Source organism: Triturus cristatus, chromosome 8, assembly GCF_964204655.1.
Source record: "Triturus cristatus chromosome 8, aTriCri1.1, whole genome shotgun sequence".
NCBI lineage: Eukaryota > Metazoa > Chordata > Amphibia > Caudata > Salamandridae > Triturus > Triturus cristatus.
Window position 1 is genome coordinate 49,768,991 of NC_140591.1, and position 6,450 is coordinate 49,775,440.

Genomic DNA, 6,450 nt, shown 5'->3' on the forward strand with positions numbered 1-6,450 from the left:
TAGTGAAATTAAAAATCATTTATCCACATATTCTCAAAGCCAACCTATACATCTATGGATGGGTACCTGTGAATAACAGGGATGTTATTCACCAAGGGGTTCTGAGTAGAATTAGGTTGATAACAATAGGGAAGCTGGAGTTACCTGTGATGTGACTCAGAACTCTGATGTGAACATCCCTGTTATTCACATTTTAAGCATCTGAAATGTTATGTTGTACATGGCCCTCTCCAAATCAACTGCTCTTGCTTCCAGCTTGTACACAGGGGCAGAGGCGTAAGTGGGGTACCATATATTACATTTAAAAAAACATTACAGTAAAAAACCTTGGCCTCCTTCCACCCACACCCACCCCCACCACCCTCTACATATACTGTCCCCCTCACCAATAAAAAAATAAATACTAGGCCTCTTGCTATCCACCCCAGGACCCTCTGAAAAATCCCTCACCCGCTCAACTCCAAAATAAAGAAAAAAGAAAACGTGGTCTCCTGCCAAACACCCCCTCCACCGTATGTGCACGCCTTCCACCTCCAAGGCCAAAGCCTTGCTCCCTTCTCTCACACTGAGTGGGGAGAGCCATCACCGCATTGGCAGTGTCTTCTTTTCTCCTCTTGGCACAAGTCTGTAGAGACCCTAGCTGACAAGGGAGAAGGGGACCGGTTAGGAGCAGCGCCACCCGTGTTCCTCTGTCTTCCTTGAGTATGGCGGAGACCAGGGAGAGGCGGAAGAAGATGGATGACTCCACCAACCTCCATTTCACCGCTATGCTTGGGTCTCTGGAGACCTGGTGAGGCAGCAGAACAAAAGGGAAGCAAGCACTTCCCCTGTGAGGCCCAAGATGCTGAACTTGCATTCGTTTATTTGGTGTGAATTGACATGTTTGTTAAGTTTTATCTTTCACTGCTTAATTGTGTTCTCTATTCTGTCCTAATAAATTATTTTCCAATAAAGTGTTCTGGGAATGCATTTTACTTATTAACAACCACAAATGCTTGTTGTTGAAAATGTTTTCTTAGGAGGAGAAGGGCAGTGTCTGTTTCATATCTCTGCACATACCTTATCCTTAATATGGGAGAGATGTTTCCCTGCATACATACCATTCCTCTAATAAAGTCCAGATTTGATGATTGAGCGTGTACACTGTGAGCACTGAAGGCCACGGTACTTCCTTGTCAGGCATAGTAGAGGACTTCATTACATTCCTGTCTTTAAATCAGAGGTTGGTGTTGTGTGGGGGTTGCCTCCTAGCGGTGGCATAAAGTGCACGGTCACAGGGCGGGCTGAAACCAACTCATAAAGACCCCACACATGGGGTCCTGGACCCTCATGTTCACTTCATGACATAATTCTGGCATGAGCCAGTCCCTCGGTTGTAGAGGGTGGACAACCAGGGCAACCATTATCAATTCCCTAGCGCTGCGCACAAAACACTACATTCTTCCCAGAATAGGATCTATTCTAAGACAGCTGCAAACTGTATTACATGAGGCGGTATCCAGATCGCTGTTCGTAATCACGGTATTTCTGAGACGGTGCTGCATTAGCAAGAGGGCGATACTGAGGTGGTCTCCCCTCGACCAGGCAAGGGCACCATCCAAGGCCACCTCACAGATTTTCTCAACCTCAGAGAGTCTTCAGATTCGGCCAGACAACAATAATTGGGGTAACTTCTCCTCTGTTAGTTTCTCGATCATTGTTCGTCAAATAGGGTTGACTTTTGGGTCTCCTAAATCGCCTGAAAAGGATACATTTCTTGTGTGCCTCCTCATCACCTCTCTGCATAGTCACTTTGTGTTCAGAGAAGGCTTCACAGTGATGATCCAAAAGGCAGTCTATACTTGCTCCTTGGATGGTGATCTCTCACACACACCAAATCATCCACTTGCAAGGGCGACATCATGGCTTGCCTGGCTAACGGCCTCATTCCAACTTTTCTAAAACATTGTAGAAATCTAACAACCACCTGGCATTCAGAAAACGATTCCCCGCCTCTCTTCTCTATCACTAGTGCTTAGAAGATATTCAGTTATACACTGTGCACTATACAAAACTGTATATATAAATAAAGAAGTTAGAAGGGTCTCTGGCACCTATGAATTGCTCACTCGTTTGTCTTAAGTCTTCACACCAGCAGTTTTTGGGCCATGAAATAAGCACTTCTTCGGACCACAGCTGACCAAGTCTAAAAAGCATTGGCAAAGCTTGGTAAGTCTTGCTTCAAGGTGCTAAGACATGCAAACAGCATCTACACCCCTGTGCTCGCATGCATTAGCACATGAAAGCCAGAACTATTGCTTGGTAAGTGTAAAGACAAAATACTGATTTTGTAACTAGGCTCTGACTTGACTTATAATGTAAGTGGGAACTTTTGTATGCTAGTCTTTCTCTTTGGTACAGACTTTGGAAAAATAATGCTACATGTTGGTCACTTGATATTACTTTCTTCATTTTCACCACTGAAGCCCATAAAGGTGGCCCGGAAAATGGACCGCCTTGGTTATCGGTATGACCTGGGGGTGGAGAGTGAAGAAATCCAGCCTATTTCGAGTGCTGCCCAAAGACCTGAGGAATAATAATAATGATAATAAAGAGCATTTATAAAGCACACAACTACCTTAAGCGAGGTGTCCTGGCACTAGCGCAGCAGACAGCAGAGAAGCAGAACTTGAGCAGCTATTCCCTTTGCTTAAAGAGCCAGGTTTTTAGCGTCTTTCTGAAAACCTGTTCCACATGCGTAAGGGGGTAGGTAAGTCTTTCCACAATTTGGCAGTCCCCACCGAGAAAGACTTACCTCGCCTGCCTGGCTTTGGAAAAGCAGGGGACAGTAAGGTAGCCTCAGAGGTTGGAACATAAGATCTGCTTTTGGCGGTACGGGCAAAGTCTCTTCCTCGGGTAGCCGGGCCCCTACCCTGGTAGGGGCAGAACGCAATAGTTCGGGCCTTAAATTAAATCCTCCTGGCCACTGGGAGCCAATGAAATTGTTTGAGGAGTGGGGGCATGTGCTGCTGCAGCGGCACCTTGCGGATTAACCGCGCTGCTGCGTTCTGCACTATTTGCAGCCTTTTGATCAAAAACCCACGTATGCCCAGAAATAGGCCATTTGCGTAGTTGAGGTGGGAGGTCATCAGGGCATGAACCATGGTCCTCCGGCTTTCTTCCGGCAGGAAGCCCAGAAATTTTCGGATGGTTCTCATCTATTCGAAGCAGGCTTCGAAAACTTTCTGGACTTGAGCCGATAGGGCTAAGTCTTTGTCCCACCTGACTCCAAGGTTTTTTACAATTTTTTTAGGTACTGGTGGGGAGCCGAGTTCCCAGGGCCAACAAAGGCCCGCAGGAGGTGGGGAAGCTTGATTAAAAAATAAGACCTCCGTATTATCGGCATTCAGTTTTAAGCAGTTTCCATTCATCCAGACTGCTATCTTGTAAACAGTCTTTGAAAAAATCAAAAGCTGCAGGAGAGTGATATTTTAAGGAAAACACTGGCTGGGTGTTATCCGCGTAGGAGATCCCGTTGACCCCTCTCCTAGCGAAGAGAGCTGCCAGTGGAGTCATGTAGATATTAAAATGCAGCGGGTTTAAGGCTGAGCCCTGGGGTACTCCGCATCTTAGCGGTTTCACTGAGGAGATGTACGGGCGTAGAATGACCAGTTGAATAAATAATTTTGGGTCTGATTCCTTTGGTAATTCCTGATTTGTTCCCGAACTTTTACCTGGTGATGTCAGCTACTTCCAACGACTGAACACTCTGGGAAAGAGGGAACAGAACTAGGGTGTTGATGCAGGTTGCATCTTTTTTTTTTTGTGTAGCAATTATTTTTATTGGCATAAATGAAGTACTAAAAAATACCTGCAAATACAGCGACATGCAAGTCCAGATTGGACCCATATTGTGATACAAATGTTGATTGTGATACATTCATCAATTACAAACCATGCTAATATACAAGAAAGGGAGAAAAAGAAAGAGAGGGATGAAAAAAAAAAGCTGTAGAAGGAAGAAAGTAAAGAGAAGAAGGGCAGAGAGATAAGGGAGGGAAGATGGAACAACAGAGCAGGGGACAGAGGCCAGTCAGGCAAAGCCCAAGTATAGTAATGCCGGGGGGAAAAGGGGAGGGCATAATTTCAAGATTTTGATGGGGCCAGTAACTGCTAATACCAGCCCTATCATGATTAAGTGGCCTCTTGTAATTGCCATCTTGTTTAATTTTGCTATTCTGAAAGAAGCAAAAGCTGGAAGTTCAAAAAGAACTTGCCTACAATGATCAGTATTCTGTGATTGATTCCTCTCTTTGCTTCAATAATAACATACAAATAAAGACAGCTAACAAATATTTTTAATGATTTCTTCACATGTTTTGGGTATATATTGTAACCCCTTCTCTACTGAGCCTTTCCCTCTTCTGCTGAGACTTTTAAATGTTTGCAGTACTTTGTGCATAAGCATTCATAACTTTTTTTCCACAAAATGTGTGTGGGCAAAATCTGAGTCTTTTTTTTTTTACCATATATTGTGGGTGTTGAAGGTGCATAGAGCTTGTGTATTCCCCTGGACAGGACTGAGAAAGTCCCCGAAATGTAGCAAAGATGTCTTTTTTTCCTTTGGAAAAATGGGGAAAAAAGTGCTGTGAATAAAGAGTATTTTTTTCTAAAGATGGCATCAATAAAAGGTTTGCTGTACAGTTATCTCCATCTTCTCAGCTTGCAGGAACAAGCAGAGCTGTAAAAAAAAAAAAAATAACAACAAAAACACTCAATATTAAAAGTCACTTAAATTGGTTTCTACGTTCCCTCCTCTGACAGTCAATAATGTCAGTGTTCCTAATTCTCCTGGAACTGCCCCTTTCCATCTCTGTTTAGTGCTAGATGTTGTCTTGCACATGTGCTGTTGCTACCGTGGGGAATAATTAGCATTGCTGTATTTCACCGTTATTATTTCATTTAGGCCAGTCTTTGGTGGCTGTCATGGTATACCACTATTTGTGGTTCATTGTGTTAACAAATGTTGAACTTGGGACATTTTGGTCATAACAAACCCAAGATAGTCATGCGCTACCTGTTGGGTGGACTTAGAAAAGAAGATCGGGCATCGGGCACCTGGGATGCATAGTGGGGCCACTACTTGTTGGTCTAGTCTCAACCTAGGAAGAACTCACTCCTCCTATTCGTATCCCTTGAAGGGGAATTCTATAATACATTGTTATTAATGACAACTCTTATTGGACAGGAGATGGAACCTCCTTGGCAGTGTATTTCCTTCTTAGCTGTCGTTGGTAAAGTTGATGCGTCATTTATTACCTACTAACCACTGTTGGAGCAGGTGTGCACAGATATAAAATTGAATAATACATGTAACATTGTAGTATACTTTTCCTTCAATTCAACATAGTTGTTTCCCACAAAACATGGTTGCCTTGTTCCTTAATTGTATTGTCAACCTGGGGTAAAGTTCAAAGTCTCAGTGTCATTCGGTGTTCCTACTTGGTGTAATCCGCAGACACCATGGGCAGTGCAGTCACTTTGAAGCAACGATAGTAGCACAGATAGCCATTGGTACCGATGGCCATCTCTTGTCGGGCCTGGAAGTGTCTGATATTGTTGTCTCGATAAATTTAAACAGAACCCTTTAAAGTTTCATGTACCTTCTTTTGTTGCGTCTGAGGTTACCAGCACTTAACATAACGGGCCCTAGTAAAAGGGGCTGAAAGACTTGGACTTGTTACTGGGTGGGAGCTCAGCCTGATGCCTCGGAGGGCGACCCCCAACCCTTCTTTTCTTTTTTATAATATCCTTGGTGTCCAGTAAACCTCTCTCCCATCACCTTCCCCAGTGAGGCGGAATATTGCTTTTTTGGGGAAGGAAGGAGCACCTGCCTTTGGTCTAGGAAGGGCTTATCTCCCTAATTGAATCCCTGGTGAGCAGTGGGTGGATCCCTTCTTAGGGTTTTCCCTCTGAGAGTGATTGCTAGGTAGGGAACCACTAGAGAGAGGTACCTCTTCCACGCTGAACGGTGCTTGGCGGCTCGGGTTATTCCCCCCAAGCACTGATCACACTGAAAACTACGCACTATCTGCTTTCAGTTTCATTTGTGTGACTTCAGTCCAAGCTCATAGTTACACAAGAGGAAAAGGGAAAACCTCAAATTGTGAGTGGAGCTCATCCCTTGATCTTGAACTTTTTCTAAATAAATAAAATCCTTCTGGTACGTCCGCTGCAGTCTCATAGTTAAAATGAATAAATACCAGATTTCACTCCTTTTCCTATTTCTTTATTGGTAAGGACATAATCATACAAGCCAGACCAGTAACACTGCGGCTAGTCGGCAGCCCTAATTTACTGAGGGTCTGAGAGAGTTGTAATCTCTCTCTCTCTTTTAGAAGACTTCCTTGTAGTGTTTTCAACATTCTCAGAGAAACAAATACTGGCCATTAGTTTCTTTTTTGCTATTCT